Source organism: Melozone crissalis, unplaced genomic scaffold, assembly GCF_028551555.1.
Source record: "Melozone crissalis strain CALT ecotype California unplaced genomic scaffold, PUWL_Pcris_2 ptg000198l_1, whole genome shotgun sequence".
NCBI lineage: Eukaryota > Metazoa > Chordata > Aves > Passeriformes > Passerellidae > Melozone > Melozone crissalis.
Genome location: NW_026535962.1, coordinates 793118 through 808654, shown reverse-complemented (window position 1 = coordinate 808654; position 15537 = coordinate 793118).

The following is a 15537-nucleotide window of genomic DNA, read 5'->3' as shown; positions in this document are numbered from 1 at the left end:
TGGGTTCTGTTGTCCTTCATTCCACCAGAGTCTGTCTCCAGGGCAGTGAGGAAGGACATCCATGGGTTCTGTTGTCCTTCATTCCACCAGAGTCTGTCTCCAGGGCAGTGAGGAAGGACATCCATGGGTTCTGTTGTCCTTCATTCCACCAGAGTCTGTCTCCAGGGCAGTGAGGAAGGGCTTCCATGGGTTCTGTTGTCCTTCATTCCACCAGAGTCTGTCTCCAGGGCAGTGAGGAAGGGCTTCCATGGGTTCTGTTGTCCTTCATCCCACCAGAGTCTGTCTCCAGGGCAGTGAGGAAGGACATCCATGGGTTCTGTTGTCCTTCATTCCACCGGAGTCTGTCTCGTAGCTAACCAGATTTCAGTGGAGTGAAGCACAAGAGGCATGGAGCTGAGCCAGCACCGAGGAGCTGCTGCCCTGCAGAGGGGACACCACTGGAAATGGGGTACACCAGCAGAGACCACACTGCAAACAGAGAGGAGCAGCACCAAGAGCTCTGCAGTGGCCCGAGTACCTCCTGAAAATCCCCAGTGAGCACCCTCTGCCAGCATGTACTTCCTTTCTGCATAATGTGTAAAGATTAAAAGTCTACAAAGACCACAAGCTGCTTTCTGGAAGGTTTAAATACCTTATTAGCAGGAAATTAAACCCTAAAGTGGATAAATGAGCTGTGTAACCTCATCCCTTCCAGTCGTCTTCCCGCCAGGATGGGACAGCCAGGGAAGAAACCAGAATCGAACCTTGCTTCAGTGCACTTGCACCCGTGCATTCCCTCAAAAATCCCTCCCTACAGAATCCCAGTTGTGCCTCCTTCCCTCCAAATCCCCTGCCACACCACCTTCAGGACCTGTAAAAACTCCATTAATATTTTAGACCCATTTATTTAGTAATAAAATGAATGTAAATAAGATGGAAGTTGAGGGAGAACTCAGATTTTTCAGGCTGAGCACAGGATAGATCTTTCAAGGTGTCAGTGTAAATTCCTTGAAGGTTAATGCAGTTAAACATATTTGATGCATAAATGTGTCACATCTAACGCTAATCATTCACCACTTGTAATTGCCTTTTCAAAGTCCTCACCTCCCTGAGACAAATGCAAAAAGAAATGAGATCTGGCAAATTTAAAACAAAAAAACAAATAACGTCTCGCTCCCATCAGGATGTATTGTTCGCCTTGATAGATTTAGTAGCAGATTTCAGGAATTTATTGTCCTGTATTAGTTCTCAGCTGCCTGCCCCTTCTCTCTGTTTGGAAAAGCATTCAGGAGCCTCTTGCTGATGGTTTTTCCTACAAGAACAGAGCACAGGAGGGAGCAAAGCCACAGCCACCATCTCCCCCTGCCCTGGTGCTGAGCTCTCCCTCCCAGCAGTGCCAATCTCTGGTGTTTATTCCCAGAGCCACTCCTGGTTTAATATCTCACAAACCAGGTTTCCCTGCTCAGTGCTGAGCTCACCCTCGAGCTCAAACCAAACCATTCCAGCTGCAGCCCAGAGCACAGGAGGTTTGCAGATGGGGCTCTGGCCAGCCCTGCCCTGGTGCAGCTTTCTGTGCTTTCTTGTCCATCTCATCCTTCATCTCTTGAAATTCATCACCACCAGAAGCAGTCCTGGGAGCTTTTCATAGAATGCTTTGGTTTGGAAGGGATCTTCAAGGTTCCACCATCCCAGGCTGCTCAGAGAATCCAACCCAGCCCTTAACACCTCCTTTTCCTGAAGGGCTTTCCCTCAGAACCTCTGCGAGCTCAGCAAGCCACTCTTTGCAGCTCTGGTGGTGGGTGACAAGGACACTGGGAAGAATTTGAAGGTTTTTTCCTTTGTTGTTCTTCCAGCAAAACAAGGAGTCCAAGTGCACCGGGGTAAGTCTCACATGTCAAGCACAAGCGGATGACAAACACACAGCTTTGTGTATTTACCAACTAAAATCAATAAAACGAGGGGTCCTGCCTTGCCCCAGGTGTGGAGGGCAGAGTTCTGTGCTTCTGCTGAAGATCCATTGGAGCACTTTTGCCTTCCCACCCTTCCTGAGCTCCCCAGCCTCCCTCTGCAGGGCAGGAGAGGCCAGGGCATGAGGACACAAATAAATCTGGGTGTTAAAGACGTGCTGGGGACATTCACAGCACCACAAGGCACACATTACTCATCCATTTGTTCTTTTTCCCCGTGTGAAGGACACTTTGGGTAACAGCTTTCCATCCAGTGAGGCAAGGCACGTAATGAGGCAGCAGCCAGGCTGGCAGAGCCGTGCAGAGCCTGGACAGGGCTCTGTCAGCTCGGGCTGACTTAGCAGAGCTCCCTTCAAGCTGACAGGTGCTGTGTAAATGCAAGCTCGTTATCAAAGCAGCCACGGCTTGCTGCTCACGCTGATGTAGCACCAGAGACAGGAAAAACCCTGCAGTCACTCCTTGGAGCAATGGCTGCAGTCTGAGACTGAGCGCTGCCAGGCCTTGGAGAGCAGCTGCTGATGCAGATCTGGCACTTCAGGCAGGGGAAGGCTCCTCTCGGGGGACAGCAGTGACAGCAGGGCCCAGCGGCCAACGAGTGCCAGCAGCAGAGTCTGCTGCAGCACTGGGGAGCTCCTGGGGCACCTCACCCATCCCCAGTGCCCTGTCCTGGGGCACCTCATCCTCAGTGCCCTCTCCTGCTGCTCCTAGGGCATCTCACCCATCCCCAGTGCCCTGTCCTGGGGCTCCTGGGGCACCTCACCCATCCCCAGTGCCCTGTCCTGGGGCACCTCATCCTCAGTGCCCTCTCCTGCTGCTCCTGGGGCACCTCACCCATCCCCAGTGCCCTGTCCTGGGGCACCTCATCCATCCCCAGTGCCCTGTCCTGGGGCACCTCATCCATCCCCAGTGCCATCTCCTGGGGCTCCTGGGGCACCTCATCCATCCCCAGTGCCCTGTCCTGGGGCACCTCACCCATCCCCAGTGCCATCTCCTGGGGCACCTCACCCCAGTGCCCTCTCCTGCCTCAGCGCACTTGCACCAGTGCATTCCCTCAAAAATCCCTCCCTACAGCATCCCCAGTCGTGCCTCCTTCCCTCCAAATCCACACCACCTCCAGGACCTGTAAGAACTCCATTAATATTTTATACCCATTTATTTAGTAAAAAAGTGAATGTAAATAAGATGGAAGTTGAGGGAGAACTCAGATGTTTCAGGCTGAGCACAGGACAGATCACCCTCACCCCCAGTGCCTTTTCCTGCCGCACTTGGTGACACCAAACCCTGAACGGTTTCTGTCACTGCAGCTCGGTGAGGGAGGGCTGGAGGATCCCAGACAGGGCTGGATTTGGGGCACCTTTCCTTGGGGGATGTGTGTGCAGGTCCTTGGCTGAACTGAGGTGCATGAAAGCCTCCAGGCACAGGCAACCCTGCTCTGGGGGAGGAAAAGAATCACACAAATAATGACACAAATAATAACATATAAATAATAACATAGATAATAACACAAAGAACAACACAAATAATAACCCAAATAATAACACAAACAATGACCCAAATAACCCCGAGCAGGGCAGTTCCCACTCCAGGCTCACTGACTGGGAACAGCAGCACAACACAGCGAGTGCTCACCCTCTGCAGCCTCCTGGGAAAACCTGAACTGTCAGGAGCTGAGGGATGCCTGAAACAGCACAAAACCAGGCTGGCTGATTCCAGCAGAAAATCTGTCCTTCCTGAGTATTCCCCAGAGGAAACAAGGTGAGGAATGACACTGCTAAGCCCAGGGAGACACGCTGCTGGAAAAGGCACGAGTGTTCCGCTTTTTTAATGGTTACATCTCCGCGTTGTGCCTCAGTGCCTCACTTAAAGCCAGGTTTGATCGAGGAGCCAGGCAGGCCTCGAACAGCATTTCACTGTAGAGCTCCCAGCCCCTCGAGCTGCTCCACATAAACGCTGCCTTGCCTGGTGTTAACTTAGCCCAGCTCAGAAGCAGAGGGGAGGTTTGGATGAGAGGCCCTTTAGAAACCCTTTACAAATGTAGATTTGATTGACTGACTGATTGAACTTAATTGCAGACATTCTCCTAATTGTACACTTAATTACTGACACTGTGTCAAAAGATTTCTGATGCAGCACCTGGAGGACAACCTTGCAAGTGCCAGTCGGAGCCAGCTGCACCAGGCGTGGGGAGGTGCCACAGCTTGGAAGGGGGGGGAAAAATCATAATATTTTAATAATATACAATTAGGGTTCCACCCTCCCTGCACCAGGCTGTGCACATGCACACAATCCCAGGCCGTGCCTGGGAGCAGAACAGGAACAAAGGCTGGGTAATGACAGCCTGGTGACAGTGCCACCCTCTGCGAGCGTCCCCGCAGGGACACAGGGAGGGCACGGTGCCAGCGGGGTGGCAGCACTGCCACAGCTGCGGGGCACCCCAAATGTGGGAGAGCTGGGTGGGGAGCACCCCAAGTGTGGGAGCTCTGGGTGGGGATGGGGCACCCCAAATGTGGGAGCTGGGGATGGGGAGCAGAACCCCAAATGTGGGAGCTGTGGGTGAGGAGCACCCAAATGTGGGAGCTCTGGGTGGGGATGGAGAGCACCCAAATGTGGGAGCTCTGGGTGGGGATGGGGCACCCCAAATGTGGGAGCTGGGGATGGGGAGCAGAACCCCAAATGTGGGAGCTGTGGGTGAGGAGCACCCAAATGTGGGAGCTCTGGGTGGGGATGGAGAGCACCCAAATGTGGGAGCTCTGGGTGGGGATGGGCAGCAGAACAAGTGTGGAGCTCTGGGTGGGGATGAGGAGCAGAACAAGGAGCCAACCCACGGGGTTCAGTTTGGGGTTCAAACCCTGCACATCCTCAGCGGCACTGTGGGGTCACTGCGGGTGTCCCTGCGAGGGAGGGGGGACAAAGTGATCCCTGCCTGCCATCAGAAGTGGCTGCAGGAGCTCTGAGTGTTCTCCCTCACTTTTCAACACCAAAAGAAGCCTGTTAGTGAATGCCAAACCCCAAAGCAGAGCGCACCAAAACTCCAAGACAAGCAGCAGAGAAGACTGGAAGTGTTTCACACCCCCAGAACTGCAATTTGCTGGAAACACCTGGAGCCTCGTTAATTTACCTGTGACATGTTGCCATACTTAATTGCCTTTGACAATTAGTAACATTTCAACACCTCCTTTAATGGCCCAATTATGAGAACACTTGTCTTCCATGCAGCAGATAGAGGAAAATAGATGGGTGAATCTCCAGTGCAAAGCTCCTCTGCAGGTATTTTAATGAAGAAGTCAGAAAACAAACCCCAGGAGGCCTCTGGGCCGTGGTTTGGTGGCACAGGAGCTGTGTGTGCCCAGGGGCTGGCACAGCCACCTCACCATCATCATCATCACTGCAGGGTTAATTACAGAGAGCACACTGGGGGTTTGTTCCCTCTCTCTGCTAACACAGAGCATCCTCAGGTACCAAACCCCTCAGCATCATCATCATCACTGCAGGGTTAATTACAGAGAGCACACTGGGGGTATTACAGAGAGCACACTGGGGGTTTGTTCCCTCTCTCTGCTAACACAGAGCATCCTCAGGTACCAAACCCTGTCCCCAGCCCGGGACAGGCACGGGGGAGCACAGAACCTCTCCTGGCCTGTGAAATCTGCCAGAACAAAGCCCTGCAGAGCTGCCTGGCTCTGTCCCTGCAGGCTGGCCCTGCTCAGTGAGACACAGGGAGCTGCTCACAGCTCTGCAGGCCAGGCACAAACCGATTTTACAGCTCCTCTGGGCAGCAGGGGCTGGGGGAACCTTGCTGCCGTAATCGGAGCAGTCCCTGCTGTACTCACACAGAGCTCACAACAATTCCTCCTCTGCTTCCCTTTGTAACAGCAGCTCCCAATTACCTGGATCAGGGTGTAATCCTGTGCTGACCACTTTGTGCTCTCCCTGGAGCTCGTGGAACAGGAGCAGCTCTGAGGAAGCTCCCCAGCCTCAAAGCTGCTCCAAAGTGGCTCCTCCAGAGGAGCAGGTGGAGTCTCACCGCTGGATGGAGTTTATGAATAAAACAATGTTTTATTAAACTGCTGTTCCATTTTGATTGAACAGCGTTTGGGCTACAGAGGAGCAGACATATTCCTGAAAGTAATTGGTTTTCCACATCTGCTTTCCTTTCTAATTGGACTAATTACTTCAGTGTAGGATCATGTTCACTACTCTCCAGAAAGCAAGAAACCTTGATTTACAGTGAGAAGAGCAGCAATTAGAGAGAATTAATTCATACGGCAACATCTAAATAAATCATATTATGAGAAGACAGCAATGTAATTATTGTGACTGGTGACTCCCTTGCGGAGAAACATCATCCTTAAGCTGAAATCGAGCAGCTCAGTCCTCCGAGGAGCCCACCCCATCCTCGGGTTGCACAGAGCGTGTAGTGCTGGTTTTCAGAGCTAATTGAGGTGCATTGTCACAAGCAATAGGTTCTAACACTGCTCAGGAGCCCAGGAACAGCAATCACAGCATGGCAGGTCCGTGTTTGTCCTCAGGATGCAGGGATGCTCGTGGGTAGCAGTGCCAGCAGAGGTGCAGGGGCTCCTGGGGGGTCAGTCAGGTTTTCCTGCTCTGCCCAGGCCAAGCCCATCCCAGGGTGGTTTATTTAGGGTTCAGTCAGGAGAAAAGCCGAGCACGGGGCTCAGGAGAGGATCCTGCTGCACCCAGGGGTGAATTCATCCCTGTCCATCCCTGGGCAGTCTGTGCTGCCCTCAGGATGGGGAGGAGGCTGCTCCTGCTCCTTTGGGAGTGCTGAGAGAGCTCAGAGAGCTCCCTCCACCTGCCTGTCATTAACTCTGTCCTTAATTAATGCCCCTCTCGAGTTATTAGTGCTGCTAATGATCATTAATGACACGGCTCTGTCCTCAGTAGCATTCTCAAGAACGTTGGGAAACCTCTGCTCTCCCCTGCTGCTGTACTTCCAGAAGGAAACCCACAATGGCTTTTTTAGGGGAGGAAAGGGATAATTCCCACCCCAGACACAGATCATTTCTACACCAGACAGCACTGAAAATCCTGAGCCATAATTCCATGGTTTACATGGAGCAGCTCCAGGTTTCTTTAGCACACCCAGAGGGAATCAACTCGTGTGGCTGAATTCTCTCAGAATCACCCCACGTTACTGAATTCTCTCAGTGTGCCTGTTCTGCTCTCAGGTGTCTCTGTACCAGGACCCAGGGCTGGCACTCCCTGCTTGTTCTGGTGTTGTTGGGTCCCCAGGACGAGGCGAGAGATGAGAATTGACTCCAAGTTGTCAGAAGGCTGAGATGTTCTATTCTATTCTATTCTATTCTATTCTATTCTATTCTATTCTATTCTATTCTATTCTATTCTATACCATTCCATTCTGTGATATGTTAAAACGATAGTAAAGACAGGGAAAGGAGACATCAGAAGGCTGGAAAGGAATGAATAATAAAAACCCGTGACTGACCAGAGTCTGACACAGCTGGATTGGGATTGGTCATTAATTAACAACAATTCACATGGAGCCAATCAAAGATGCACCTGTTGGTGAGCACATTCCAAGCAATCAGATCATTATTGTTTATATTTCTTTTCTGAGGCTTCTCAGCTTCTCAGGAGAAGACTCCTGGCCCAGGGATTTTATAAACCATCCCAGTGACTCCTGCTCAGAGCCAGCAGCCCCTCAGGGTCCCACAAGCTCAGGGAATCAGCAGGATGAGATGTGGGGCCTGGCTGGCACCATCAATCCCCCAGCACTCAGCCCTTTCCCCTGCCCATCCAAACCCTGTGCAGGACCCCCAGGAACCAGGGAGATCAGTTGTCCCTTTGGCCAGGGGCAGGCAGATCATCCCCACAGCACAACACAGCCATCCCTGCCATCGCTGCAGGGAAAGGTGTCCAACACCTCCAGCACCCAGCCTGGGGCAGCAAAGCCTGGCAACTGGGGGCTTTCAGCAGATTTAGGAGCCTCAGCTCTCTCTCTTATTATTTACTGCAATTCAAATATCTCCTTTTCCTCCTGAGAGCTTTTCATAGCCGCCTTTAAATCTCAAAACGCTTCCAAAAAAAAAAAAAAAAGAAGAAAGAAATCAAATAAAGATGAAGAATTCCGTCTGCATTGAGAGTTTTTCCAGACTCAGGCGTTTGCATACATAAGGTGAGGATCTGGGGATGGATTCCCTTCATCCCACACCTGAGGCCATTTCTGTGCAGGAAACACGGAATGAAGGGGGTGAAATGCTGCACAAAGGGGGCGAAATGCTGCACAAAGGGGGTGAAATAAATCATTGCCCCCAGCCCAGCTGCTCTCGGTGCTCACTGTTCAGCCACAACTGGCAGGAATTTGGATTTCAGACAGGAGGAACTTCTCAGCTCAGGACTGAGCCCACGTGTGTGCAGACACCTCCAGCAGAGCAATAAAAACTCTCCAATTTCACTGCCTTGCTCCATTTTTATCTCAATATTTGTTACCTCAACCAGGCAGGCCTGGAAACAGAGTACTGGGGAAATGATCTAATTACTCTGGAAGCATGGAAGGGATTTTTAATTGATTTTAGCCCTGTACATCCCTAACAAAAATACAGATGCAGAATGAGCAGAGGTCCAAAAAGAAAATTAAGGCCACAGGAAGCACAAGCTCATTACAAAAGGAAAAGAAGTACAGTAATAAATATAGCCAAGTATCACAACAGTGTAAGAACTATTTTGAAGGTAAGTGGAACAGCTAATAATTCACAGCCATTATTCTTTTATCATTGTTCAGCTGAAGGTTGAGAAGATTTTAAAACTGCAATTATGAACAATAGATTTGCATTGAAATCAGCTCCTCTGCTGCCTTTTTCCCTCCTCTCCCCTCCTCCTCCTCCTAAATAAAGAGGTGGAAGCAACAAAGAAAGCAACATCTTAAATACAAGAGAGAGAAGGGGGTTTAAAGGAATATCCACACAATCAGATGCTCCAAATAAAGGGAGAAAAGTGGAGCCTGGCTCCTTGGGCATCTCTTGAAAAACCAAAGCAGTTCAGTTGGGCTCCTTGTGCTAGATAAGGAAAGGGCCCTGTTGGGGACAGATCTTTGCATCCTTTAGGGCCTCAGTGCCCCCTTTGCATCCTTTAGAGGTTTTCCGGGGTCTCAGTACCCTCTTTACATCCTTTGCAGCCAGCCTGGGCTCTCATTGCCCCCTTTCCATCCTTTGCACCCACCCTGGGCTCTCAGTGCCCCCTTTCCATCCTTTGCACCCACCCTGGGCTCTCAGTGCCCCCTTTCCATCCTTTGCACCCACCCTGGGCTCTCAGTGCCCCCTTTCCATCCTTTGCAGCCATTCTGGGCTCTCAGTGCCCCCTTTCCATCCTTTGCACCCACCCTGGGCTCTCAGTGCCCCCTTTCCATCCTTTGCACCCACCCTGGGCTCTCAGTGCCCCCTTTCCATCCTTTACACCCACCCTGGGCTCTCAGTGCCCCCTTTCCATCCTTTGCAGCCGTTCTGGGCTCTCAGTGCCCCCTTTCCATCCTTTACACCCATCCTGGGCTCTCAGTGCCCCCTTTCCATCCTTTGCAGCCGTTCTGGGCTCTCAGTGCCCCCTTTCCATCCTTTGCACCCACCCTGGGCTCTCAGTGCCCCCTTTCCATCCTTTGCACCCACCCTGGGCTCTCAGTGCCCCCTTTCCATCCTTTACACCCACCCTGGGCTCTCAGTGCCCCCTTTCCATCCTTTGCAGCCATTCTGGGCTCTCAGTGCCCCCTTTCCATCCTTTAGAGTCACCCTGGGCTCTCAGTGCCCCCTTTCCATCCTTTGCAGCCATTCTGGGCTCTCAGTGCCCCCTTTCCATCCTTTGCACCCACCCTGGGCTCTCAGTGCCCCCTTTCCATCCTTTGCAGCCATTCTGGGCTCTCAGTGCCCCCTTTCCATCCTTTAGAGTCACCCTGGGCTCTCAGTGCCCCCTTTCCATCCTTTGCAGCCATTCTGGGCTCTCAGTGCCCCCTTTCCATCCTTTGCAGCCATTCTGGGCTCTCAGTGCCCCCTTTCCATCCTTTGCAGCCATTCTGGGCTCTCAGTGCCCCCTTTCCATCCTTTGCACCCACCCTGGGCTCTCAGTGCCCCCTGGTCCCTCCTCAGCTCCCCGGGGAGGGGAAGGCTCAGTTTCGGGGGGGAGAACCCCCAGGGAAAGGCCCAGCTCAGCACAGGGAGAGCCTGGAACCCCTCGGGCAGAGGCAGCAGCGCCCCTGCCCCTCCCAGCCCCGGCTCTCCTGGCCATTCCCCCCCTCAGCAACTCGGGAAATTCAGAATTCCTGGTGCAGCAGTGCCTGCTTTGGTTTGCAGCCCTGGTGCCTCCTTGCCCGGGTCTGCTAATGACCGTGGATTAATGAACAATTACAAGGCTTCGTTCTGCTGCCATGTAATTCCAAGAAAGGAAGAGCATCTTTCTGGAACATTGTGCTTGAAAAACAAAGGAGAGCTTTGACTGTCAAGTCACTGATGTTCCCTCTTCACTTAAAAGCTTTCCAATTTACTTACAAATTATAGTGTTTTTAATGCAAATTAAGCACTAGAGAACATTCTTTCCTTCCCCCAGATTAGCAAGAACCAAATTGACCAAGAAAGCCAAACACGGAATCTGGACTCGATGAATATTTAAAATAATGAGGCTGTTTAATTATTCTGATTGGTGAAGGATGATGCTGTTAAACCATCGGGGCTGGGGCACGTGGCTTTGCTGTGTGAGCAGGGGAGGTGTTTGTGATGCCTGTGATCGGACAACACCCTGGGCCCTGGGTTCTGGTGCTTTCTGTCCAGGGAACCTGGGAATAATATAATATAATATAATATAATATAATATAATATAATATAATATAATATAATGCAATATAATATAATATAATACAATATAATATAATATAATACAATATAATAATATATGGGTCAGTGATGGTGTCCTTGGACAGGGAAGGTGTCCCTGCCATGGCAGGGTGGCATGAAAGGATCCGTCACATCCAACCCAGGCCACTCTGGGATTCCAGGCCAGAGCTGTGGCTCTGAATTGCTCAGTGAGCTCTGCACAGCCCCAGCTGCAGCTCCTTGCCCCCACCTGGGCCCTGTGCCCTGATCCCACCCCAATGCAGCCCCCCTGGCTCCTCCAGCAGGGATGCAGAGCGCTTTGACCGCAGGCCAGGGGAGCAGAGCAGAGCCCAGGCTCAGGAGGAAGGGACTGGAAGCAGCTGCAATTGCTGGCAAATCCTGGAGAAACCTGCTCCAAGCGGGGCCTTTTTGCTTGTTTGCTAAATATTTACCATTAATTTCTGTTTCACACTGCTCCAAGCAGCCCCAGCGCCCACGGGCGGGGTCCCGGCTCTGTGCAGGGCTCTGGGCACGGAGCTGCCCCCAAATCTCCCCCAGAAGGGCCAATCCTGCTGTTCTCGGTGGGCACAGCCCCAGAGCAGGGTGCTGCACCCACAGTGTCAGCCTGGAACCCCTCCTGCAGCTCCCACAGAGCTTCCCCTGCTCCAGGGGCTGCCAAACTCCCCCTCGGCAAAAGGGAGAACAATTCAAGCTCCTACCTACACGAGCTACCCAAGGAAAAGACACAAAACCCACAAAAGCCAACTAAGCAAACAAAAAGGAGATAAAAGCAGTTTGCTTTAAGGCAGCAGCTTTTCTGAAAGCCTGCAGTAAATCTTTAAGATTATCAATAATGAACACATTCAATGTCTTTTTTCGCCTTCTTTTAAATCACTTCTTGCAGCGGAGAGAAATCAGTCCGGGGGGTAGTTCCTATGTGAGCTGCATTTATTATCGAGGGATTGGGAGTGCTGGGGATGGAGAGAGGGAAATGAGCCTCGACAGGGCTGGGGAGAGAGCTCAGCTCCACTTGCAGCGCTGCTCCTGCTCAGTGCCCTAACGAGCCCGGATCCATCTCGGCCCTAATGACACTCACAGCGCCGATGTGACTCCCAAATTCACTCCAGTGACAACTCGGGGTCTTTAATGCGCAAAGGAGGCCTTGGTGGAGCTCCCCACAACTTCGGTGTCTTGTCGAGCAGCCCTGCAGGGATTCCGGGGGGGAAACAAATTGCGCTGATCACAGGAGGGGCTGCAGAGGGGCTGCACGGCAGAGTGGGGATGCTCGGCTTGGCTTGGCTTGGCTTGGCTCGGCTCGGCTCGGCTCAGCTCAGCTCATCTCGGGCTCCTGGGGCAGCCAGGGAACCCCTGGGCACCCCTCAGTGCCACCCCGGTGTGCCAGGGGCCGCTGGGTCACTGCCCCAAAGCAGCCCTGGGCAGCAATTCCTGCCCTAAAGCAGCCCCAAAGCAGCCCTGGGCAGCTCTTATTGCCCCAAACCAGCCCCAAAACAGCCCCAAACCAGCCTTGGGCAGAAATCCCTGCCCCAAAGCAGCAATCCCTGCTCCAATCCCTGCCCCAAAGCAGCCCTGGGCAGCAATTCCTGCCCTAAAGCAGCCCCAAAGCAGCCCTGGGCAGCTCTTATTGCCCCAAACCAGCCCCAAAACAGCCCCAAACCAGCCTTGGGCAGAAATCCCTGCCCCAAAGCAGCAATCCCTGCTCCAATCCCTGCCCCAAAGCAGCCCTGGGCAGCAATTCCTGGCCCAAACCAGCCCCAAACCAGCCCCAGCCAGCTGTTATTGCCCCAAAACAACCCCAAAACAGCCCTGGCCAGAAATCCCTGCCCCAGAGCAGCCCTGGACAGCTCTTATTGCCCCAAAGCAGCCCCAAAGCAGCCCCAAAGCAGCCCTGGCAGCAATTCCTGCCCCAAAGCAGCCCTGGACAGCTCTTATTGCCCCAAAGCAGCCCTGGCAGCAATTCCTGCCCCAAAGCAGCCCTGGCAGCAATTCCTGCCCCAAACACCAGCCCAGAGAGCTGAGCTTGAGCCTCAGCCTGATGGGTTGAGCTTTGCAGTCACAGAATTTTACAAACCCCATATATTTAGACATTTCCATGTTGCTGTCTTTGGGATTTGGTACTGCTTGCTTTGGTTGTTTTTTTGTGGGTTTTTTTTTTTCTTTTTTTCCTTTGGGGCTATTTTGGGATGAAATGGGGGGGAAACAAAGCCACACTCCCCTCCTAGCCCAAATCATTGTGTTAGGAAATGCTCCTGGCCAAAGGCATGAAATGAAAAAGAATGTGTCATTTTCTCCTGCTAATTTTTAATTGATCGCATCCACCACGGAGGTGGAGCTTGGCTGGAAAGGGTCTGCACCAAACAGCTCCTATTTGTCTGTGATTTCCCTGGGGCATCTTTTAAACCATTAAAATTTACAAACAACTTCATTTCTTATTAACACAGCTCCTTAATTGCTTCCATGGGAAAAGAGTCAAGTTATTTGCATCTTCTTTTCTTGGGGCTCCAGGGCTTTGGAGCAAACATTTAAGGATGAGCTTTGAAACGGAGCAGGAGCTGTGCTGTGAGCCAGGCCAGGCTGCTCTGCAGGCTGCCCCAGACACCTGCACGCCTCACAAGGGCGTTTCAAACCTCCTGCAAATCCAGGGGTGGTTTGGGGCACGTTTTGGGATAATGCTGGTGTTGGCAGCTCACAGCAAACCACCTCCCTTGTCCCCAAAGCTTCCAGGGAGGGCAGCACCATCACCTGCAGGGCTGAGCACCAGAGAGAGCAGCTGTTGGGCACAGAGAGAGCATCTCCTGCCCTGTGAGAGCACAGACAGCACCTCCTGCCCTGTGGGAACATTCAAACCTCAATGCTGACACAGATCCTGCATGTCCCCAGCATGGAGAGTTCCCGCCAAGGAGGTTCTCATCCCTTTAGTGCCCTGCTGCTGCAGGATCCTGCTCCCTGGATGTGTCTGAGCCCTGCTCCTGCTCCCTGGGGATGTGATCTGAGCCCTGTTCCTGCAGGATCCTGCTCCCTGGATGTGTCTGAGCCCTGTTCCTGCTCCCTGGATGTGTCTGAGCCCTGCTCCTGCTCCCTGGGGATGTGATCTGAGCCCTGTTCCTGCAGGATCCTGCTCCATGGATGTGTCTGAGCCCTGTTCCCGCTCCCTGGATGTGTCTGAGCCCTGTTCCTGCAGGATCCTGCTCCCTGGGTGTGTCTGAGCCCTGCTCCTGCTCCCTGGATGTGTCTGAGCCCTGTTCCTGCAGGATCCTGCTCCCTGGATGTGTCTGAGCCCTGTTCCTGCTCCCTGGGGATGTGATCTGAGCCCTGTTCCTGCTCCCTGGATGTGTCTGAGCCCTGCTCCTGCTCCCTGGATGTGTCTGAGCCCTGCTCCTGCTCCCTGGATGTGTCTGAGCCCTGTTCCTGCTCCCTGGATGTGTCTGAGCCCTGTTCCTGCTCCCTGGATGTGTCTGAGCCCTGTTCCTGCAGGATCCTGCTCCCTGGATGTGTCTGAGCCCTGCTCCTGCTCCCTGGACATGATCTCAGCCCTGCTCCATGGGGACCCAGGCTGTGGGAGCCCATTCCCAGCATCAGCCACCCCTGCCATGGAATTCCCCAGCTCCTCCCACGGGCCCAGGCTCTGTCTGAGCTCCAGGTGCAGCCCAGGAATCGCTCCCAGCACACGGCACCGGGTTTGCCACAGGCTGACACGAATTCCACAGATTCGCTTTCCATCTACAGCCCGCGATGTAAATCCCAGAGCTAAATTGGAGCTGGATCCCACCCAAAGCCAGGAGTCTGCTGCTTGGCTTGAAAAATCACTGGGAAATAGAAAGGGATCCTTTCAGTTAATACTAATTATTATTCAGTCTATCATTAACAGCAACTGCACTTTGATAGACGGGTTGGGAAGCAGCTTTGGTTTGCACTGATGAGGCTGTGACGAGTTGCCAAACTTTTCTCATTGCTGATAATTAGCTCCTGTTCCTTCATCAGCTGCTCCTGCTCCAGCACCGAGGCTGCTCCTGCCAGGGTTCTGAGACAGCAGCGATGGATCTGAGCAGGATTCCCGAAATTCTGGGTGGGCAGGGACACTGCCTGCTCCAGGGCAGGGGGAGAAAGAAAAATAATTAATAATATATAATATATAATATATAATATATAATATATAATGTATAATATATAATATATAATAACAAAACCACAATAATGATGATAATAATGATGATAATAACGATGATGAAAATAATAATATTATTATAACAATAATAACAATAACAATAACAATAATAATAATAATTATAATGATAATAATAATAATAATTTAATAAAATGAGCTTTGCAAAGCTCGAGCTGCTCCTCCTCTCCCCAGCATTTCTAACACCACAAACAGGATGAATGCCCTGATGGTGATGGCAGCTTTCAGGTTTCCTGCCGATAACCACAGAGTGGCTTCAGGTGTGTTTTAGAACTTCTGACACATCCATCAGGGTATGACAAAGAGAGCTGGGGCACAGAGAACCCATTAGAGGAGCTTTGCTCAAAATTCCTGGCAGTTGAGTCATACTTTTGTAAAATAAAGCCTCTGTTGATGTCTCCTCGGGGCATAAGAAGTGTTTATAAAATACCCATTACGCGCAGGGATTATGGGCAATTTGGAGATTTATTCTCATACGTGAAACTGATAAAAATCTCCGCAAATTTCAAACATTAATTTCGCCCAACGTCACTCTGGCAGCTCCTTTGTTCCGGGG